We start from the raw sequence: 24,413 nt of genomic DNA, 5'->3' as shown, positions 1-24,413 counted from the left end.
CGGTTGTCAGTTGTAGTAAAATTATCACCGTATCGGGCAGTTGTTTTTAAGGGCCCCTGACGTCCATTTCTTCCTGCCTCAAACTCCACAAAATTTATCGTGTACTGAATTCTGTTTGGATGCATGCAAGCAAAAGCCAAGCGCTCGAGTCATAATTCATTTGCCAAGGTGACGAACGGGCCAGTTAAAGGTCAGCTGGAAATAAAATTATGATGACGTCGATTTTCACGTGGCCGAGTGTTAAGTTTCGGAAAAATGTCTCCATTCCCATATCAGGTGGACGGTTTTGTCCCCCTTTGTCGTTTCTGTTTTTCCAATTGAAATTATTTCCAATCTATGCCACAAATCATTTTCACATGCTGAATTCATGGCTACCTTGGTATGGACTGGAAAAATGTCCTACCCTCACATTCAAACTCGGCTGATTTATCTTTGATTTTCGAAGGTTTCAAGTGTAAAATTTGATTCCATTCCACTATTAGTGGTTTTACCGTTGCCGCATCTTTGGATTGAACCCGCATCAAAATTTAAATAATTAACGTATTATTTGATAAACTATTAAAAAGCTGCACTTGCCCATCGATAGTCCACCACGATTAAAATCAGGGAGACCTGTCGGAAATCTGTAAATCGTTTGATTTTAGTGGTTTAATTTTCCTGGAAAGTTCATTGAAGTATGTAGAGAAGTTCAAGTATTATTCTGATGGTGAGAATGAGGAGTTATAATAAATTACTAGTTATACATGCATGGAAATTCAAGTTCAAATTCATTCTCTCCGTTTAAGCCCAACAGTATCCCCATCGTATTCCTTCCCCTTCCTAGTTTGCCTAACATTCTCCCCTCTATCACCGTCTTCAACATCCCACTACCAATCAATATGCGTTGCTTCATTTTTCCTGTCTCCTTTGGATTTCTTCCAACAATCCCTTCTCCTCCCCCACCATACGTAGCACTTCCTCAATTGTTTTCCTTTCGGTCCATTTTGCTTTCTCCATCCTTCTCCACCCCCAAATTTTAAAAGCCTCCAATCTATGTCTATCCTCCTGCTTCAGTGACCACGTTTCCGTGCCGTACATAACTACGCTCCATAAGAGTTTTGACAAGCCTTTTCCTGACATCCTTACTCAACGTCCCAGTCATCAATTTGCCTTTCTTGTAAAAATTTTTTTGCCTAACGCTATTCTTCTTCTTCTCACTACTTGGCCCATTTTGGCCAATTGCACTCCCGAAATTAAGGAACTTTTCAACTTGCTTCAGTTTCTGTACGCCAATATAATATTTGACTTGGATTTCTTTATTCTCGAAAATCGCACACCTGTTCTTCTGACGTGCTGAGCAAAGGTTACAACCTCTTGGCTTTCTGGTAAATATAAAGCTTGATTATCCGCAAGCCTGATTTTAAGAATTATCCAGCGACTTTCAATCTTGTGTCCAGTTCTTAACACCCCTCTTTAACAATTTTCCTCCCGCATAAGCATTGAAAAGGACGGGTGATAATGGGCAACCCTGTCTCACTCCTCTTTTTAACGATGACCATCTGCCATTCGCACGTCAGCAATGTGAGACGTGTTTTACAGATTGTGGACAAGTTTCTTGCCTCGCTAATGTGCTCTTATCTCTTGCAATGCATTCATTATTTATACCCATTTCACTATATCACTCATTCCTTTTCGGTCACAATTATGTTTTCTTATTCCAAGAAACTGCGGGAGATGCCGCAACAGTAAATTTTAATGGAATCACCCGCCAAGTGTGCATTACAATGCAACAATTTCAATTGATGATATCTTACTTCAGCGTGTTTTTACTGTCGTATTTTTTTTCCAAATATCGGCTTTTGCGTTGATGCGTGGAATTATATTTATTTCTAGAGATGCGAGTCTTGATAAATTGACATCAGGGCGTGCCAAATTTGAAAAAATCTATCATTTCGAATCGGATTGGTGCTTATCTTCTCATTTGCTCTCTTACGCCTTACAAAAAATGCGTGATTTCAATCTCTCGACAGTAGCCGTCGTGGCTCTCCCCGTGTTGCGCCCCTTAACAATACTCACAATAATACGCTCGCTTTGCCCGCGAGTGCTGTTGAGTTTAACCGCGTTTTTTTCCATTACGACCGAATGAGCGTCCTCAGCAGTTAGTGCGATCGGTCAGCAGATGGCGTTCCCGGTCAGTGTGCGTGTTATAACCTGTTGGTAAATTTCAAGCCCAGGAGAGAAGAAAGTGGAAATCCGCCGCTCGTGCGTCCCACTCTCACTTTCCGTCGAGGGAGCGAGAGTTCCCCATACTGGCGGGAGGCGAGAGGCGGCGCTGGTAACTCGGCCACTGCAGGTGCTTGGCGGCAAGGGCCGATCTCCAGGCGAAGTCTCTTAAGAGGTCCGGTGAACACGATGTACAGACGTCGAGCATGTTAAGAAAGGAGTGAATGGTAGTGTTTATGGAGCCCTTGGAGGACACTTACAGAAAGAAGAAGGCAATTAATTGGTCATATCCTGGGACACCATAGCTTACTTAAGAACGAAATTTAAAGAATAGTAGAGGGAAAGAATTATAGCGGAAGGAAAAGGATGAAGGAAGAGAAGAAGGTTCCGCAAAGTGTCGGTGCAAGAGGTTTATGAGGCAATGAATGGGTTGGCAGGGAGCAGAATTCACGTAGTTTTAAAGTGCTTGGCTTGTTGGACCCGTGTTGGTGGTTAGTAAATGGAAGCTGATAAATGGGGAGGGGAGAGAGAGGAAAATAAATAATATGTATATATGTATAATATGCCTAAATAACATTCATATGTGTGTGTGTGTGTGTGTGTGTGTGTATGTATATATATATATATATATATATATATATATATATATATATATATATATATATATACCCCCCATAAACACAGTAATCAACCCGAAGGTCGGTTTAGTAGATGATGGTAGAGATCACCCAGTACTAAGCCCTATACGGCGTGTGAAAATTCACACATCAGGGTAGGGGGGCCAGTTCCTTTCCCTGTGCCGGTTATGGATTCCCAGGAAGACCTGGTACCCGAAAAATCACTTTAGCTTGGGTGGAGCTGCAGGTGCCCAGAGTATTCATGCCCAGAGTGCCTTGCCCGGGAATCGAACCCGGGACCCTCTGGTCAGCAGTCCAACGCTCTACCCACTGGACTACCGCGACCCCATGTGTACACACACGCACACCCACTCACTTGCATCTAGAAAAGCCCACACGTCCGCGGTACGTACGTACGGTCCCATAAATGTGTAATATTATACCCTTGAATTTGAATTAAAATGTATTTGCAATGTAATAAGCCGCTACCGTTAGATTATAAACAGATTTATAATTTTGTTTCTCTTTCATGGAAGCTTAATTTGCGTATTATGATATTATTATCTCTACCGCTGCTCTACTTCTTTACCTAAAAATACTCGTTCTAATGAAATAATCTGGTAAGCTGAGTGAAACTCGTTAATTTTAGGGTATCATGGATTCAATAAAGAAGCTAGATTAAGCTAAACAATGTTCTCATTGTTTTAGATGAAATTTCATGCATTTTCCTTGTTTATGAAACAAAATATATCATTTACATTCTTAAATATTTCGCAGATATTCGATTCAATTCCAATACACACCCATTTAAAAATGGAACGGATGTATATAATTGTTTTTCGTTTATTTAAGTTTACAGATTATCATTTAAACTCATATTGCGAAGTTTTCGTAATTTTTCATATTTTAATGGGGAGTGTGGGCCGGTGTTATGAGTCTTCCGTATGGTGGGTGTATTTGTAAGGCGAAATGTTTCATCCTCGTTGTAGGATTTTTGATGAAAACCAAGCCGAGAGTGGCTAATAGGAATCCCGAGAGCACTTGGAACGTCAGTGACGTCATAAAGATAAATATTTGTTAATACTATATTCATATATCAGTGACCTTTCAGGTTTAAAAATTAGGGATTCTCTGTTGTCAAACTAACGGAATTGATCTTGCCGAACATATTCTCTCTCAATTTCCAAAGGTCAAACAATAAATTTAATCGCAATGGAATTCGAAAAAGCACACATTTTTCTTTCCCCTGATTTCCCTTGCCATCTCCTGGGATACCGAATAAATCCGCTCTTGGCACGTGGTCGAATACTCCGGAGGGCCGATATTCGCGATTTTGTGTGGTCCCGGAAAACGAATGCTAAGTTGATTGCAAAAAATCAAAAATATCTTGCATAATTCATTCACGAATTCCATAACATCTTTAGATTAGCTTTCTAATGGCCCTAGCTTTGGCTTCCACGATCTAAGTGCTCTTCGCTTTTTGCTAGCGACTTTATAAAAATAAACCATTAATGTCGTTTTACTTAGATGGAAACCACCCGGAAGTCATCATATCACATCATTTCGATAAAACTTCCTTAATTTGTTAGTACCACAGCGTAATATCATGAAAAATTAACTTTAAATGCGTATTCATCTAAAACGAATGCCTAGGAAACCACGTCGACAAGTACCGTCAAACCGAGGTTGATTTGTGGAATTTTTCCATGAAGTCTCGTATCCTGCCACTCTCTGCATTCGCCCAGAGTTACCTGCCCTTGCGTCTTTCTGATACTTATAATTAATCTGTAATTGTTTCTTCCATCATAGTCTTCAGTTAACTATCGTGCCTCAGGATATGTGCCTATAGTTCCCCTCTTTTTTTTCTATTGTCCTCCATGGGATTATGGCGTCTCTCTTCAGCATCTCTTCGAACACATTTGCTCACCCGTTGATCGTAGTCTGTTTTCATCATTCTTCCCCACTCCTTTCTCTCGCTTCTTTTTGCCATTGCTTCAGTCGTCCATGTCTCCAACGGCGTGCTATATATTGATTCAAAGGCAGTATCAGCATGTGTAGGCTTGAGATAGTTTTTTTTTATTCTGAACTTAAGACAAACGAAAGTTGAGGTAGAATACTGAAATAATTCTCTATACGTTGTGGTAGCATACACGTATTGATAATATAGTCAATACACGTAACAAAACTGTAATCGAAGAGATAAAGTAATGAAGTATAAAAAGAGAGTTTTTGCCAATAATATAGTTCCAGGAAGGATGATTTTATCTTATTAAAATGTGGAGATAGCGAATAACGAATGCGGAGATATGTAAATCCCTACCGTACTTGGAACAACGCGCCATTTTTGATTGCTGACAAAAATATCGCCCAATCTGGGATGGTAGCCCCTGAAAAGTCCTCCTGGTCCTGGTCCTCACGTCTCCTATTCCTTACCCATTGCTCCCCGTAAGACCTATCTGCCGAACATTCGAAGACACATTACCGCATTAATTATCTGTTCTGTATGATTCTAAAATTTTCAGCTTTGTTTTCTTCACTATTACACATATTTCCTGTGTACATAGTAAACACTTGCCATTCTGAAATTATTGCCTCAAAATTCTTTACACTTTCTGGCTTCACGTCCTGGAATTGTTTAATGTCCATATTAAATGAGTTTGTAATTTTCCAAGTCTGTGGAAAATAACAAACGCATTTAATATGGACATCTGTCTTCAATGTAATAAAAATTGTGTAACTAAAACGGATGTCACCGTTTTCATCCGCTGTAGGAGAAACAGTATGACATTCTTTGCAAGAAAGGTAGAAAGCGAGTGAGATTTTACGTGTTAAAGTTTCTCAATGATAATTTGCTGCTCTCATGGGAGCCACGTTAGGTTCGATTTTAATTAATGGAAGTTTCAACGAATTCTCGTCTGCAGACTCAAGAGGTACGGATTTGATTGCCGCGTAGATAGATTTGCCTCCGCCTAGGGCTTGTGATAGCTCTCGTTGTTATTTCATACGTAATTCTGACAAAAAGGACAGAAATTGGCTTTTTTCACTGAATGCGTGAAGCCAACGTCCACTATCAGTTAAGAGTTAAGGTAAAATAAGTTTTGCTTTGAAGCAAATATTTTTTTGTGGCAGATCATAGAGAATTTCTTTCAATTAGATATTATCGATCCCAATACGGACAAAAAAAAAGTATTATTAAAGTTTGTTTTCCCTTGACAAAAATGGAGTGACCCTGAATTCAGAATACAGTTTTTTTCTCCGGTCAGTATACCGCGCCTTTTTTGGTCCGCCCAAGCACAATGACGATGTAATTTTGAAATCTAAGAAGCTCCATTTTGTTTTTTGCTCCAATGACGTCTTTAAGTATCACAGTGCAGGGGTGATTTTTTCAATTTAAATTTTTTGTTGCTTAGGGGATAAGCAAATTGAAAATGTATTCTCAGCAGCTATTACGGTAATGGTATCGGTGCAATGGTGCTTGTAAAAAAAGATGGAAATACCTGACCCGCAGCTCGCTATTCCGTGCACCATTTCTTTGCTCCAGTAATCTGTGATAAACTGAATTCCCTTGTAACATTTAATCAGTCATGCGATTGGCAAAGTAGTTGTGGAAATCATCCGAGATCTATTTAGTTTTCATGATTGATTTCGACACATAAGTAAAAAATGGACGTATTAAAAACTTTTACATTACCTGGTTCCCTTGCGAAAATTCATCCGTAAATGGCTCCTGTGCTAGATATTATCTTCACTTTTAGGCCAGAGGGTGACAAATATATGTAACATTATTAAATATCAATAAAATTAGTGGTGAAATATTTTTAAATTTTCTAATTACATCGCTAACAGGGTAGCTGTTGTCCTCATTTCTCACTGAAGTATTATCGGGAGAAAATAACGGTAGCAATACTTACGAAATACTAATAGGCTGCGTGAATATCGGTGTAGTGTTTTTGCAACCGTACACCACGATATTTCTCTAGGCTGTGAACCGGGGTATCTTTAGCAATCCGTGACCCCTTGATTAATGGTACAATGATACTTAAAGTTAGAAGGACCCAATTTGAAATATATGATTCACCATTTAAGCTTTTTGTGTATGGTGTATACTGCAGCGTTTTGATGAATATAAGGTTGGTACGTATCAGGTATAATTTTCAACCCTGTGTCTACGCAGTAAACTGTTACTAATGGGCATCAAAAGTTTTAAGTAAACCCATATATATATATATATATATATATATATATATATATATATATATATATATATATATATATATATATATATATATATATATATATATGTATGTATATATACATATATCGAGGATATGTATATATATACATATCCTCGATAGCTCAAGTGGTTAAGAGCATCCGCCCGGCAAGTGGAAAGATCCGGTGTTCGTGTCCCGGTTGAGGAAATATTTTTACTCTTGTGATCCGTTCGATTCCGTCTTCCCCACCTCTATTGTGTTCGTCCTTTATACGTGTTCCTATCCCTTTTCCTTATATATGTTTCTGTATATATGAGTATTTATTCGCCGTTTGGCGGGATTTCGTGTTTGAATGTGTGTGTATATATATATATATACTACCTTGATCAAAAATTTCCCGGAATTTATTCAGAAAATTAAAAATACAAGTTTATTCATCTAAATCTATATTGTCCCCTTCAAAGTAATCCCCATCGACTGCAACACACTTATGCCAGCGCTTGATCCAATCCTCGAAACATTTTTTATATTCGGTTTTCGGTATGTCCATCAGTGCTTCCTGCGATTTTTCCATTACTTCCTCTCGGCTGCTAAAACGCGTTCCCCGTAATGGTTTTTTAACTCGATTGAACAGAAAGAAGTCACAGGGAGCCAAATCAGGTGAATTCGGTGGCTGTTGGATGGTATTTGTTGCATTTTTCGTCAAAAAATTACGAATAATGATAGCACTGTGCGACGGTGCGTTATCATGGTGCAAAATCCACGAGTTTTCTGCCCACATTTCTGGTCTCTTTCGGCGAATTGCTTCACGCAAACGTCTCATAACGCCCAAATAATACTCTTTGTTTACTGTCTGGCCTTCTGGCAAAAATTCATGATGCACTACACCGTTGTAATCCATGAAAACCGTCAGCATTGCCTTCTTTTTTGACTGAAAACGACGTGGTTTTTTTGGTCTCGGCTCATTTGGTGAACGCCATTCACTTGCCTGATGTCTGGATTGCGTGTCGTACTCATAAACCCACGTCTCGTCTCCAGTAATGATCCTTTTGATGAATGTGGGATCGGATTCAGCCTCGCAAATCATGTCTTTTGCGACGTCAACACGGTCTCTTTTTTGCATGAAATTGAGGTATTTTGGCACCAACTTTGCTGCTACACGACGGAAACCCAAATCATTAACCACAATGTCTTGGGCGGATCCATAGGCAATGTTCAAGTCCTCCGCTATTTCTCTGATGGTTAATTTGCGGTTATTGACCAACATTTCTTTTACTTTATCAATTTTTTCACCGACTTTCGATGTCGATGGTCTGCCACTGCGTTCATCATCTTCGATTGACTCACGACCACTTCTGAACCGCTCGTGCCACTGGTAAACGACCGGTTTTTTTTAGAGAATCGTTGCCGAAACACTTTTCCAACATTTCCAACGTCCGTGCGCCACTAAATCCGTTTTTTACGCAAAATTTAATACAAGTTCGTTGTTGCAAATTTAAATCCATTTCTGAAATTGTAAAAAATCGCCAACACACACAGAGATAGATGTACTCTTGGCTACGTAACTTTTGCAAATGTCAAGTTATGACACTAAAATTTAAAGGGAATATCAACAACAGATGTACCAATTTAACAAAAAAAACAGAACTCAAATCGGAACGATGGGAGCGCCACACGGTGGTTATTCCGGGAACTTTTTGATCAAGGTAGTATATATACACACACATTCAAACACGAAATCCCGCCAAACGGCGAATAAATACTCATATATACAGAAACATATATAAGGAAAAGGGATAGGAACACGTATAAAGGACGAACACAATAGAGGTGGGGAAGGCGGAATCGAACGGATCACGGGGGATCGAGATGGTGCGGGGGCTAACGTACTGGCTTCCCACCCTGAGGGCACGGGTTCAAATCCCGGCGGTGTTGAATATTTTTCAGAGGTATCTCGATCCCTACTTGAGGTGCTTTGTGGAGGGCACTTTGAGTGAGTACGCCGTCCGTCGGATGGGACGTTAAGCCGCGGACCCCTTGGCGCCTTTCGTAAAGAGTAGGCTAATGCCGACGCCGGGTTTCTCTCCACCCTTCATCCTTTCCTGTCCTTCCCCTATGGCGCAAATGACCTTAGCTGTCGGTCGCCTCCCCTCAAAACTACTACTATCGAACGGATCACAAGAGTAAAAATATTTCCTCAACCGGGACTCGAACACCGGATCTTTCCACTTGCCGGGCGGATGCTCTTAACCACTTGAGCTATCGAGGATATGTACGAGGGTCATCCGGAAAGTAGTACCCGTTCGTGAAATAAAGACACAAAAGTAAATATTAACAAACATAAAAAAATTTATTTGAAAGAGGATACTTTAAACTACTTCTCAACATAATCTTCAAGCAAATTAAGGCATTTGTCATAACGTGTGACAAGTTTCTGTATTCCTGCTGCATAGTCCTTCGCCGCCAGCTCATTGAGATACGCGAGGGACCCATCTTGCACAAATTTTTGCATAATGCAGATGGTGTTTAACAATTTCATGAACAATTGTTCGAGAAACATTGGGAAAATGCTCACAGATGTCATCAATTGTGACGCGCCGATCGTTCCTCACGAATTCGTCAACTGAGCTCACCAGTTGGTCTGTAATGACAGACGGTCTCCCCGAACGCTCATCGTCGTGTGTGTTCCCCCTCCCCATGTTGAAGTTGCGACACCACCGCCGAACAGACGACTCGTCCATTACATTGTCTCCATACACCTCCTTTAATTGGCGATGAATATCACATGGGCGAACGTTTCTTGCATTGAGGAATTTAATCACTGCCCTCACTTCACAACTGGCGGCGTTCTCAATTTTTTTAAACATTGTAAACAATCACAGAAACAACACAGGCAATGCTAGCGTCACGCAACTTGGCTCAGAGAAGGCAGACAAGCCACTGAAGCTATCTGACCTCGTCCAGCGGCTACTCGCGTCGTCAGCACTTCATGCGGCACGAACGGGTACTACTTTCCGGATGACCCTCGTAATTTACCCTGAGATCCGTGGGTCTTACTAGTAGTAGTTTTGAGGGGAGGCGACCGACAGCTAAGGTCATTTGCGCCATAGGGGATGGATAGGAAAGGATGAAGGGTGGAGAGAAACCCGGCGTCGGCATTAGCCTACTCTTTACGAAAGGCGCCAAGGGGTCCGCAGTTTAACGTCCCATCCGACGGACGGCGTACTCACTCAAAGTGCCCTCCACAAAGCACCTCAAGTAGGGATCGAGATACCTCTGAAAAATATTCAACACCGCCGGGATTTGAACCCCCGTGGGTCTTATATGTCGCCAAGCGCCCCGATTCTTTAGCCAAGAGATGGCGTCAGGGGGCTGTTTCACCCACCAAAGGAGAAATAGACAATACACAAGAGGAAAGGACAGTGGTTAGAATTCATACAACATCATACAGGAAAAGAACAGTGCGTTTCGTGGCACGCATAGCCAGAAGAAAGAGATGAGCCACATTGGCCAAATACACATTCAAACACGAAATCCCGCCAAACGGCGAATAAATACTCATATATACAGAAACATATATAAGGAAAAGGGATAGGAACACGTATAAAGGACGAACACAATAGAGGTGGGGAAGGCGGAATCGAACGGATCACAAGAGTAAAAATATTTCCTCAACCGGGACCCGGTTGAGGAAATATTTTTACTCTTGTGATCCGTTCGATTCCGCCTTCCCCACCTCTATTGTGTTCGTCCTTTATACGTGTTCCTATCCCTTTTCCTTATATATGTTTCTGTATATATATATATATATACATATATGAGTATATACATATATACATATATATATATATGAGTATATATATATATATATACATATGTATATATATACATATGTATATATATATACATACGTATATATATATACATACGTATATATATATACATACGTATATATATATACATATATATATACATATGTATATGTATGTGTATATATATATATATATGTATGTATATACGTGTATGTATATATGATATATATAAAATAGCAAAAATAAGTTCACTTATTGCAGATTAAGAATTCTTATAGATAAATTCCGTTTGTCAAGACTTTGACAGAATAGTACTCTTAGCAAAAGAAGTGCAAATAGATTTCAGACAGTTGCCAAAATTGCTTGAACGCGTTATCACATATTTCGTCAGTTTTTTTATTTTCTCTAATCACCCTATTTTTAAATTGCGGTCATTCAGTAAGCCTGGTTGTATTGCGGTTAAATTACGGCTCTTAGAATACAGCCATATAGTAATTATTTCAAATCAATACCGACTCCCAAGTAGTAGTTATGATAATATTTACATACTATATGCGTTTTGGACAGCGCGATTTCATTAGACATGTTTTTGAAATTGACCGGAAGGGAGCTGTTTATCAATGGTGTGGGTAACTCGGCGTTGTAGTAAAAGGTGTATTATTTGTGTCATATTAAGTATATAAGGGGAGATACTCGACGTGAAAACAACTAGAGCGAGTTTATCTGAATAATGGACAAATGATTCTAACCTTTGATGACCCCTTTAAAAAAATGGCCCCCATATATTAGACTATAGTGCTTGCGCCGGTATAAGTAATTATCACCATAAAAACCGTACTTTTCACGTCAAAATATATTTTAAGATGTGATAATATGTATCTTCCAATAGTTTCTCTCATAATGGTAGTGCTCAGTTCATCTCTTTTTGTTGAACTTAAAATATAATGAGTTAATTGTAAGTTTGCATCAAGTCAGAGGTAATAATGTTCGATTAGCATCATCCATGTCAGATTTTCGCTGCAATTTTGTCATGATCGTTTAACGGCAGTATAATCTATGACGCATCGGCGATAAATATCGACTGTTTTAAGTTCCGTATAATTATCGACAACGCGTGTTAGGTTACATCGGAATCTGTGGTTAATCTTTACTCCGCTTAGCTTTCATCTGAATTTCTCTGTATTTTCTGTTGCTTTGCTGCTTTACCTCTTTGTAATATCTCCCCCTCATTAGATTCCCCACCAAATTGTGTTTTCTCCTTCCTCTCTCTCCGTCAACCGTTCCTTCTATCACTCTCTGTGGGTATTCCTTTTTAAATTATGCCAAATCCAGTTCAATGCCAATTCGCTTTTCGCGTATTCTATCCAGCAATTTTTCATTTTTTTTACTTTCCATGCACGATGTCCTTAAGAGATACGAGTATGTTCGAGAAGAAGAATGGAGGTAGTAAGTTGGGCAGAGGCCTTCGACGGTTTTAGCATGGTGGGCGAAGACAGGTAGTTGTTTGGAGAAACCCAAGTAAGGTAAAGAAGTTGGTGGGGGGAATATTAAAAAGTAATGAAACGTGAAAGGTCGTGAGAGAAGGGAGAATTTTGGATAAGAGTGGCAGAGAAAGGAAGAGAGTAGACTTTCTGGACGGTATCAAGCATGAAGGACTGAAGAAGGAAATAATATAGGGCGGGCAGCAGGAAGTTATCGTAAAAGGTTGATTATAGTAGTATGTGCGTGCTTTAGGCATCCATTTGTGAAAGTATTTGATTTCCAACATAATAAAATGATAAAAATACCTATTTTTTCCCAATATACTGGGCATGGTTTCATCGGAGTATGTCATTATCTAATTAATTTTCCCGTAGTATAATGGTACTGTGTTACCAACCGAGGTTGTTAAATAAAATTGTGAAAATGGGCTTGTTTCATCCTTTTGTTGTCATGAAATATGGGAGTATTTAGCGACCGTGTAAAACCCACACATTTAAATGTGTGGAATGAATGTGATGAAAGAAGACACTTTGCTTTTCCACATGCAATATTTTTTAAGAGCAAAGTTTCGTGACCTGAAAATGTTACGCTTTGACGAAACCTATGTCGTAATAAAAAAAACTATGCGGAAAAGCAAAATGTCTTTCATCGTGAAGGATCTCCATCATGTTGCACCTGAAACTGTGTCATTTGGAATGGATGTCCGTTTCCATCTTCCCAAGTTTTTAGCCATTTATTCCCATCCTCTGTGTCCTTCTTTTTCCTGATCCTTACGGTGGAGCACATCAAATAATACAAATTATTCATATCATTCTGGTCGATATGGAAAACATTCGGAATTGTGTAGACGTAACTATCGTCCTTCGGAGCCGCCATTAGGCCGTCCAAACGACGAGGGTCCTCGAGTGGCTGTCGAAGGGCAACGTTCGGTCACCCGGAGACTGGGGTCTCCTATGCGTATAACACCTCCACAGCGGAGTAACAGAAATCCGATAGTCAGCAGCTTCTTCGCCGAATAACTTGTGGTGACACGGATCGTCCCACCGAGAAGCGGTCTACTATGAGCACGTGATCTCGCCATGGCAGACCTCCTTCCACATTGACACGGGGAACGTGAGGATGAGAGCCTTCACTCTTTACGCCATGCAACTGTCCAATAAATATCCTTCCTAAGGGAGAGACGAGCTTCCGCAACCTTTCCCCGAGATACCTAGCTTGACCGCCGCTAACACGCGACGCCTCTCTCCCCTCAGCACGCGCACACGACGTGTGTACCACGCACGTGTGTCGGTGAGGAAGGAGTTTGGGCCCGCGGACTTCCGGAAGGTGACAAAAGTCCATTATTGTTTTTTCCCCTTTCCGGTGCGTGCGAGTCAAGTAGTCGACGGGACGGAAGTCACACGACCTCTGAAATCAATAATTTCTTCATTTCAACCGTTTTGGTTGACATATTTCGCTTCTGCGTTCAAGTGAAACCGACTTACCACCATAGCTGTCAGTAGATTAGTATTCAGGGTATGGTCAAATTGCAACGAATCTTCATAGTTAATCGAATTCGTGCCTTACCTTTCCTCCTGCCTTGTCTTGCCACCTCTCACTGCTTTTCTTAGGGATTCCGTTTTCGTCAAGGACGTTTTCTCAGTGGATTTAAATGGTTGAATAAAAATAAATCTTGGTGTACCTGACCTTATTCGTATTTGCCCTGACCATGACTGCGCACTTATGCTCGGAGTTGGATGATGGGAGCGATCCACAGCATTGAAAGTGGACGTTATAATGATTTCTTTGCAACATTGCAACTTAAGTGCAGAATATAATTGATACCTTTCTCTTTTCTTAGTTTAAAATATGTTTTGAAAATTTGTACGCATATTTTTATTTTCTGTTAGTTAAAAAAATCGGTTTCAATTTGAAAAACTTTAGGAATACGAATAAATATGTATTTAAGCATTTAAAACGAAAATTCAATTATATTCCCAGTAAAAAAGAGTGCGAAAATTCCCTCTATACCTGAGTCAGATCGTGCGCATATCACGTGAAAAGGATTTCACGTCGCAGGCCGTAATTTTAAGACGCATGGAGTGATTTTTGAGTGCATTCGCGTTGCAAAAAAACTCGATAGAAGGGACTGTTTTGTCATTGAGTTGGATATACTTTTCTCAAAATGTTCAAGGTAAAAACATTTTCTAATAAAAATGTAATTTTTTCGCGCACAGATGGTAGCGGAGGTTTCACTAAGAATTAATATTTCAATTCATTCGCTTCGATGAGGTTCTATACTGATGCATTCGTTCCACCGATATAAATTGGTGTAAAACACTTCTCGGTTTGTTTTGCTTTTTGGATTTAAAATTCTATCGAGATTCTGTCTTCATGTTCGAGTTTGTTTTAATTTCTAATAATTTATTTATTTTTTTATATTATGTCCATAAAATTAGAGAGATTAAATGTAGAACAGATCCACTAACGATAAGGGATCAGAATAATATATTCCGACCGCAGTAGGGTAATATTCGGGTCAAAATTAGTCTAGTGTGCATTCACCCCCTGCCACACACCCTAGTGGTGGCTTGCAGGGTACTAAAATATATGTAATTCATAATCATCAGTGCAATATTTTAATGTTTGTGATTACGTTTCCACGCACTGGAGGGAAAATTGCTGGATAAAATTTGTATTGTTGTTATGATTCACATACAATAATTACTTTCGGAGTAATTCCCTATTCCGGGGCATGGAGGTACCCTGGATAGACATCTGAGCTGCTGCCTGAAGGGCCTGGGTTCAGTTCCGGGTAACGACGCTGGACACCCTCACCTTTTATCTATCTACATGGTTACTGCCCGCCAACGCTTGGGTTAAAGGCAGGGGTGATTACACACTAAGCATGCGACACCAAAAATAAGTCTTTAATAATTTTTAGTTTCAGTGCATTTCTGTAAATTTTATGGTTTTGTTTTGTGCGGTGGGAAAACATGGTCATTGAAGGAAGATGATTGGTGTAGATTTCAGTCTTTTGAAATGTGGGTTTGGAGAAGAATGGAAAGGTGAAGTGGACTGGAAGGAAATCAAACGGGGTAGTGCTAGGCATGATGGGGGAGGAAAGGGGTCTGCCAAGAGAATTCCAAAGGAGGCAGGGAAGATGGATTCAGAGCTCACCACATTCAAATCGCATTTGTAAAAAGCATATGCCAATTCCTACTCGTATATTTCGTGTAGCATTTGTAAATCAACGGAGTAATAAGAGAGGTAAGTTCATTTCCCTGTGCTATCTGTGGTTTCCAAGGATGATCCGGCACTCGTAAAATCATACATGTTCAATGAAGCTGACTGTGCCCGAAAGCGTCAACTCTGGAATCCAACCCGGGTTACCCGGTCACTAAACCAGTGCTCTCCCAATTGGGCTACCACGCTCCCCAACTCTTCAGCTCATGGCATTAAATATGCATGGTTAAAGTATGCCCTTAACTTTCATGCTGTTGATTGTAACTAAATTTCATGTCATTTTCGGTAAAAAAAAGTCTTTCACACTGATCTTACTAACTGGATCGAACTCTCTGGGTCAGAAGCCGGGGAATGCGCCGTCGACTGAAAATCAAAATTTTTTTCCGCAGGGCATGTGTCGTATTTGACGACACGACAGCGAGTGATCCCGCTGAAGTTCTGTCGCTGCGTCCCGCGGTTTTGATTAATGTATATATCCATGCGCCTGCACAAGTGTTTTCCCTAATGATCCTCCATAGAGGCGCCTTAGACCTAAGGTGCCATGAAATATAAATGGGGTTCCACGAGGATTTGCCAAGAATGGAGATGATAAGGAGTGTTTGAGAGGGATTAAGTAAAAGTAATAAGTATAGTTCAGGCGTAGACTAATTCTTTGGCGTTAATAATAAATGGTTTTAATTTTAAAATCTAACGTTCGGATTAATTGGTTCTTCCTAAAGACATTTTTCTAGGTTGATTATTTTTTAAATATTACAATGAAGAGAAAATATTCCAATAAATTTTACCCTTTAATTTGTGAAATTTTGCCATGGGATTATATAATTTTCATGTTATTAATATGATTATTAATCGCAGTTACGAATACCCGGTTTTAGAAATTCCGAAATTAAATTATAGTGACTGATGCTTCTTGCTCGCTTTCGCAACTTTTGATTTAAGGAATCGAAGTAAACCGGTTTTTTGACGTTAATTTTGGAGGGATTTCGATGTTTTTTTAAGCATCAGATTATTTCATGATGTTTATTGAATTTTCTCGCTTTTAATTTTTTCCAAGATTCGTTTTATAGTTTCAGTGCGGAGGAATTCTCTTTTAAGTTTTCCTATAGGTAGTAAATATTGATTTTTCGCCAGATATTGCATATTCGGTTTCTTCTGGTGTGGAGCCCAAAGATCTATTACCCTCGGAAGAAAATGTTGGCGTATCTTGTGAAGTATCTCTTAATTTAATTTATTTCTATCTTTATTTATTTATTTGTATCTCTCTCTTAATTTATTTCAAGACCTTTCCCCGGAGGAGTTTCGGTATAAATAATGATAAAGATAAATATTTCGAACAAGTATGCAGGCGAATGTTCGAAGTTTGCTTACTGTAGAAATGAGTGCTTATTGCATGTCAATCACTTGCCTCATTAGATGTCGGACTTAAGAGGAAATTGCGGTAATATTGACTTTTTAGTGTAAAATTAACATTAAATACCATGCTGTCTTGGTGAATAGCCAAAGTCATTTAGTTTGCCATCTATAGTACCTATTAACCAGTGATCGTAAGTCCTGTCTCCTACTCGACTCATCCGGTGAAAACTTTATGTTTTAAAAATAAAAATATCCTCTCCATGGGAGGAAGCCAGAATAAAATTGTTCAAGTTACAATTATAAAATCGTGTTTTGTTTTTTAAAGTTCAAATAAATATTCAATTTTCTTTAAAACTAGTATTTCTCTTTTTCAGAATAGTGCCAGCGAAGAAGGAGCGGAATCTCTCATAGGTGAGTCGCCTATATTATGCTTAGTTGCATAGTATTTTTATGTTTTTTCTATCAGCCAAAAATGGGTGAAGAATTGTGGATACTACTTTTTCATAAAGTTTTATTCATAATAGCCATCATACAGACTTTTAATGAATTAAAGTGTAGAATAACTTGAAAAAAATCGAAATTCATTTTCTCTCGGAAATTCTAAAGGCCGGTTTGTACCACCTGAGTGATGACTTAAAAAGGTCAGACGCAGTCGGTAACCTCTGTTTTTGGGAATTCTTCTTCCAGTGTTTCTTGTGTTCAAGATGAAGGATTGTGCGGTGCATTTCCTCAATAGACGTGATCGGTCGACATTGATTACGTAAATTTGTATTTCTTAATTCTTTTCTTAAATTTGGCGCAACGTTACCTGTCGTTCCTCGGCATGCGTACAAAACTGATTCCACTCCGCAGTGTTAGCCAGTTCATTGATTTCCCGCGTTTCGCGCGAAAGGCACGCATTAAAGTTCTCAAAAACGAAAAAGTTAAATTCCTCGGATGGGAACCTTGCCTCATTTTCCCTCGCGTGCGTATAAGTACCTTTTAAATGAAACATTTCATGAAATTGGAAAGCGGGTCCATGAATTCTTTTCGCAATCCTTGAGCTGGGAGAGACTTATGATTATTTTTTTACGCGCGCTGATTAGGTATCGAATTGTCAATGATATTTCCACACAACACTCCCTATTTCAAAAATTCACATTCCATTCGCTCCACACATTTTTGCTGCCAATGGAAAAAAGTGTGTTTTCTTTTCTCGTAGAAGATGAATGGTTTAACTTATCGTCGATAGCGTCGCCATTTTCCTCTTCCCATTCCCCTCTAAGCGTGGTGCAATTTTCCTAACGCTTGGGCTTGTTTTGGTTTTGCATGCAATCTACTTATGTGAGTATGTTGCTTCATCACATTATTTCGGCGACTTCTAATCCCCTATTTAAAACTATACCACAAATCATCAATCCCCTCTTCGAATATTACACCTGAGGTATTATCGGTCTGACCTGTCAAAATCATGTCTAATTAAGTTTTTTTTCTTCCCTAGAGTAGAGTCTACGCTTTTTCCTAAATTAAAAATTTGGAAATTGAATATTTCATTGTCACTTCAACGTCTTAAATTTTTAATATTTTATGCTGAATAGTGCCTCTCATGTGGCATATCCATTACCTCCCCTTATATTTTTGTAATTTTTTAATGAGCCTCTACTTTTCCGTTGACCTAGCTTGAGGGCAATCCCGGAATCACTGCTTCGAATCCTGGTTGTTGATTTTTGCTCCGTCTATCTTGCTTTTGGTCATTACCTAATTTCACTATCTGTAGATATTCTCAACTTTGGCGAAATCTCTCTTGCGCTGTTGTGGTAACTATGCTTTATTTCCTCTCTCAACTTCCAAGTAGCTTCATGCATCACGGGGCGCCGTTTCGAAAGCGACTGTGAAAAGTGGTAATTTTATAACCTTATGCTGAATTTAATAACCCTGAAAAATGTTTGGATCGCACTTAACCCGTAGGAAAAATGCCTATGGATTTGAAAAGAAAAATGAGAATAGAAACTATCATTGTGAATGTGATAGGGTTAACGGGACTCTTTCAAGTTATTTTCTATGAGAGCCCAGGTGATTTCCGGCATCAGTTGGGCTCTTATATTTAGTGTTAGTAAAAAAATCAGGCGACGAAACTCCATCATTTAATCGATCATTTATTCCAAAATGCGAATTACGGAAAACCAGATTAGCAGGGAATGCTGTTTGACCTAATGACTGAATTTCCTCGAGGTGTGATCCGTGTTGAATATTAATCGGCCAAGTCACTTTCGGTTTACGAGTAAGCGAAGGAAATTCATTCTCCGCAAACATATAAATTGCATTTTTTTTGTTGGATCACATACTACGTAACGGAATACATTTTTCGGTTGCTTTGAAGGCGCGTTAATTCACGTTAATTAAATCAGTGCTTAACGATGCAAACAGATTGAAGGATTGGAGTGTTTGTTTTCCCGTGGATTGCAATGAGAGTCGGGGATGAGCGCCGCCTCTTTTCAGCAGACCCAATCTCATGAGTCGAGAGGGGATGTCATCTTCGCTTTCGTCTATCTTTTTAGATTAGGGTTTCATGGCATGCTGAGGAACGATACGGTGTGGCCCCCAGCCAGATCTCACGTAGGTGTGTATCGTGAGTGTGTGCGTGACGCATTTCATTGGACGACCGAGGAAAGCATTGCGCGGGACTCCGGAGGCCGCGTGAGGGGTGTTTGTGTCTCGAAGCGACGTGTCCCCCCTTCCAGTATCGCCTTGCGCTCCCAACTGTCTCACGCCAATGCAAGGGGTGTATCCCATTCAGAAAGGGTGATATTTCTGTTTCAACATATTTCAATACTTGTGCTGGAATCCCTCACGGTCTTGACCTCCGTTGATATGTTACCTCCGTTAGACTGCAGTTCTTCATAACCAATCCCAAGCGGTCGTATGTATGACTTATGAATCGCAAGAAAAGAAAAAATGAACCGGAGACGAAGTCCAACTGAAAAATAGTCTCTAGCAAAGGTGTTTTTGAAGTGGTTTTAATCACAACCATCTCAACGGTTAGGAGGGGAGAAGAAAAAAAATACCGAGCACATATAGGGGGGGCGGACTGGATGTCGGAGTGTGGATGTGGAGGGGCCCGTCGGGAAGCGGACTACCCTTCCCTCCGATCTACTCTTCGACCGCACCTCCGACTGCGTCGGGGTGTGATGGGCGGATTGCTGGCTCTCAGGCCTTCGAATGGTCCTGAGAACCAGCGATGCTATGATTGGAAACTACTGCCCAATATTATGCACGGGGTGGAAGGATCTAGAGGAAGTCGAGTCTTCCTGCCCTCTTTGTTTCTTCTTATCACAACATATTACTGCTTCTTTTCTCTTCCTGTTGCCAAGATTTCTAGCAGTCCACCTTTGGTCTTTCCTTGCAGCCCTTCTCGGTTGTGACTCCTTTGGTGATATATTGTGTATAAATTAGTTTTTCTCTTCCCTTTCCTGTTATTTACTCTTCTAAGAGTGCAGCAACATAACTTCCTTTTTTGGAAGCGTTTTGCGTTTGGAAAGAAGAAAGTTATGTTGCCGCACCTTGTACTTGGCTATATCCATCCGCGCACTCTTCGAGAGGCTTCATCGGCGCCTCGGTCTTTAGTTTTGCTTTAATCGTTAATTCTTCGTTAGCCCAACATTTACATCGCTTCTAACCTTATTCTATATACTTTCGCAACAAACCTGAAAAAGGTAAACTCTATTTTTGTATTTTTATTAATTATTTTATTTGCGGTCAATAGTTTCTGTTACTGACCGTTTCCTAAAATCCGCGCTCATTGAAAAGTAGTTCTTTTCCATTCTCTGAGTTACTTACGAACTAAATGCCCTTCTCATTTCTCCCGCTGCTGCTGATAAAGCTGCTAGCCTGGGTTATCTCTTCCATTTATTCATTAGCCTTTGAAGATTTTATTTAGAAATTATCTAAATAAGCCAAATAACTGCTGTTATATATTTTTATTTTAGGTTGTACATCCCATTTTGTACCCAGAATAAATTCACCTTTGAGTTCTCCTCTCTTCCGTGTTAGTAATTGCATACCGATCGAAATTTGATTGATACTTATCCTGAACCAAGTTATACGGATTACATTTTTCCTTTGTCATTTTTATCGCTTCTCGATGCTTCTTTTATTAAATCGAGGGAGCGAGTCGCTATCTTGATTCAATATTCCTGGTGGTGATAACGTTCCCCCCCGCACTCTTTCCTTTTAATTACCTTTTATTTACGTTCACTCATATGTTGTCTGCCGTCTCGTCTCGTTTATTGATCTTCTTCCGTTATCATAAATTTTAGTTTCCTTATGAATTCTTGCGTTGGTATTATACGCCATTCCAATTAGTGCTTCCTCTGCCTACGTGGAAGGAATTAATGTCGATTGTTGTGTTTGTATTTTGCCTGTGATACGAATGTCTCACCACAAGATAATATCCTCCTGGGCCTCCGTTTATTATAATTCATTTTTGAACCTCATTGAAACACTAATCAGCTTTCCTTTAAGCGTTTCACAGGGAAAATGTGCGAAAATGTTCATTTTATGCCATTTTCTATTAATATCTACGTGAAAAGTAATCCCGAGATTTTAATTATATTCTGGTATATGGGTATTTTTAGGCAGTTTTAAAGAATAATGCCTGCTGCTCTACTTTGTAATAGCATTTTAGCCTGCATAGCTACATTGAAATCTCATTTCCTGATTTTTTTATCACCGCCGATGATTCTGTCACCTCATCCTCAACGGTATCATCCTCTTCGAATATTCTATTTTACCTTTATCTTCTGCCGTAAAACTCCGACTGCTTCTTTCATTTTAATTTTCAATAAGATTACACTATAGCCATCTGAAATGGTATTGACGTTTACGCTGTGTGCATTGAGCGCAGTTCCCGGTTCTACAAGCTGCTTAAAATTTTTCTCGAAACATTTTATTTTTCACTTCTTCTTCGTGCGGGTTCTTCATCCATTCCTCTCCAGCTCTTTTTGAATTTTCACCTGTTTGATTCCCTATTTGGTTGATTTTTGTCTTTCCGGGCTTTCGCCTCCGATGTAGTATGATTGTCGCACTGAACATTATTTACTCGGCTCCATTGCGCGCATTCACACCTCCGTCAATTAAATGCTGTGCTTTGGAATCTAGTAATTTTCTTTGTAAATATTTGCTCTTTTAGAGTTCTGAATCATGGGCTTGATTTGAACAATGCAATCTTGGGCAACGATGGAAGTCGTTATGCGTTCTTTATAGGCGTGTAAGAAATTATTGCCGAGAGAATATGCAACGAAACTCTTCGACGTAAGTTTAAGTGCCTGTCTCTTTGACGGTACTTTTCTTCCTTTCTTTGTTATCCATTTTCATTAGCGCATCGTCAATAAAACAGTCAAACTCTATGGACTTTAGTGTGTGTTAAATGACTTCTGCATAGTTAATTTATTATTAGCTCCTTCAGTCAGAAGCTAAAATAGACGATGAAAGCTGAAGTCTCTGGAAAAGATACACGCTCTGAAATAGTGAAATAGGATGATGCAGTAGCCTAGAAATTTGTTGTAGCTTTAGTATTCTGACAATTATTTACGAATTTATTGAAATGGCTAATTGGAGTCCATACCTTAAGCTAAATGTCCTATCTTATTGAATAGCTTATAACTAATCGCTTATTGGTGGAAGGACTGGAATGCATGTCTGTGTGAACTGGTTATGTTGCTGAATAAGTAAAATATATTTTTTCACAGTAAACTTAATTGCATTACTACGGATGTCGGCGCATAGGTGACATAAGGTATTCGCCTATGCGTCGAAACCGCTAGTAGTGTCATAAAGGTTAGTTTGAAAAAATACAAAGTACGAGTATACTTATTCAGTGGTTATGAATTTTCACAAAATAGAGCCTAAAACCATTGAATTCAAAATCGATGTAATTTATAAAATGAAATAGTTAAAATTATAAATAATAATGTCGCAGATTGAAATGTGGTAAGCAGGTATCGTGAATGCCAATTCCCGATTTTGTGCCAGTCATGCTTACAAATTTATCCTTTTTTGTGCTGCATCTTTTCCCGAGATTTGCCGTCCTGTCCATTCCTGATGTTTTCAGTCATCTTTCTTTTACTCGTTTTCTTTGATTAAATTTACTGGAAAATTCCTCGTTTGAAATATGAATATTGAAATTCGCATTCGGTGACAGCAGTCTGAGCCCTCGTAGCTTCCATATTAGATAAAGAAATGAAAGAACCACTGGCTTCCTCGTAAACAATTTTCATAGTAAGAATTACGTCATCCGTAGGCGGAAAGTTGTCCAATGTTTGCAAATACATAACCTTTCGGGGAATGAGAGGGGCGTAAAACAATTTGGAGGATATCCCCACGCTTGGAAGACTCGTCGAGAAATTCTGATGTGTCCATCGTTTCCTCAAGCTCGGTTAACACGAGTTTAACATGAGCATTCACTTCCTTCTGGAATATGAAATGATTTTGAACATTGCAGGATATTCGTCCCAGCCATTCGGCATATCATGATCCGTAATAGTTTCCTTTGTCGCCAATTTTTTTACGCACAGAGTGTTTTCATCTCTCTTTAATCCCTCAATTTTTTATTTTAATTTTTTTTCTTCATCGCTGCGGAGAGCGTATGGATAGATACATCATTTGTTTGTGGCAGAATGGTTAGCCTGCGCAGTAAACTGACGTGTAATTCCCAGTACAGTCCTAGAGCATCAATGAACGTTGCTCTGTAGGCGTGTGTTGATTCCATAGATAAACGCGGCAGTTATTAATTTTCATGAACTGTTCACTTGGAGCCGTATTTAAGTAAATTTATTGAGATAAAACTTTCTAAGTGAGACACATGGAGGCAAATGTCCATTGTATGGAAATTTGTCTAATTATTATTCACATCAAGGGTGAATCAAACCGGTTTCGATAACACCTCCGAAATGGTTTAGTAAAAAGTATTATATCATTTCTGGCAGGTGAATTTTAACTTCAAACCGGCGATTATCTCACTAATTGAAATCTCGAGGATATTGTACGAGCTTCGAGCACGGCCTGAACTAGCCAAGAAATCCAGACCCGGGTAAGGCCTCGGGGTTGTTTCTAATCCGGGGATAATGATCCGATCAAATTCCTCGATTCATCCGGGTTCTGAGATTATTTCTCCCTACAATTTAATGAGAATGAAGTAACTACGTTGTTGTACTAGCTAGAAAATTGGGTTTCACTCCAGAAGAATATTTTAAGTTTTCAAAAATGAAATACTTTGTCTGGTTGATATGTGGCAACTGTTTACGCTAAAAATATAGAATGTATTAGTAAAATTTATATACAGTATGTTAGTACTTTTGTACTTTGTTAAATCATGCGTATACCTGTTCATGCCAGATTTCCACGTTTTGAAGGGAGTTGATGAAAATATTTTTAGAAAAGGGAAAGGTACATTATATTTTTTGAGGTGGAACGAAAGATACCATTTACTCGCTAAATATAGTTAGATATGATATTAAAAGTACATAGTTGGA

At 39.3% G+C, this 24,413-nt stretch overlaps 1 protein-coding gene across 3 annotated transcripts in view; it reads left to right on the top strand.

Moving 5' to 3' along the window:
• Nucleotides 1-24,413, top strand: part of LOC139691202 (very long chain fatty acid elongase AAEL008004-like) — a 525,450-nt gene that overhangs the window by 140,864 nt on the left and 360,173 nt on the right. For all 3 annotated transcript variants that reach the window (XM_071588934.1, XM_071588933.1, XM_071588932.1), the window contains one exon: nt 17,280-17,316. The gene's annotated coding sequence lies outside the window, so the exon portion shown is untranslated. The remainder of the gene's footprint in view (nt 1-17,279; nt 17,317-24,413) is intronic.

The sequence above is a fragment of the Hetaerina americana genome, unplaced genomic scaffold (genome assembly GCF_022747635.1).
Source record: "Hetaerina americana unplaced genomic scaffold, ioHetAmer1.1.p SCAF_30, whole genome shotgun sequence".
Taxonomy (NCBI): Eukaryota; Metazoa; Arthropoda; class Insecta; order Odonata; family Calopterygidae; genus Hetaerina; species Hetaerina americana.
Note: the sequence above shows the minus strand (reverse complement) of the source record. Positions and strands in the feature narration are given on the sequence as shown.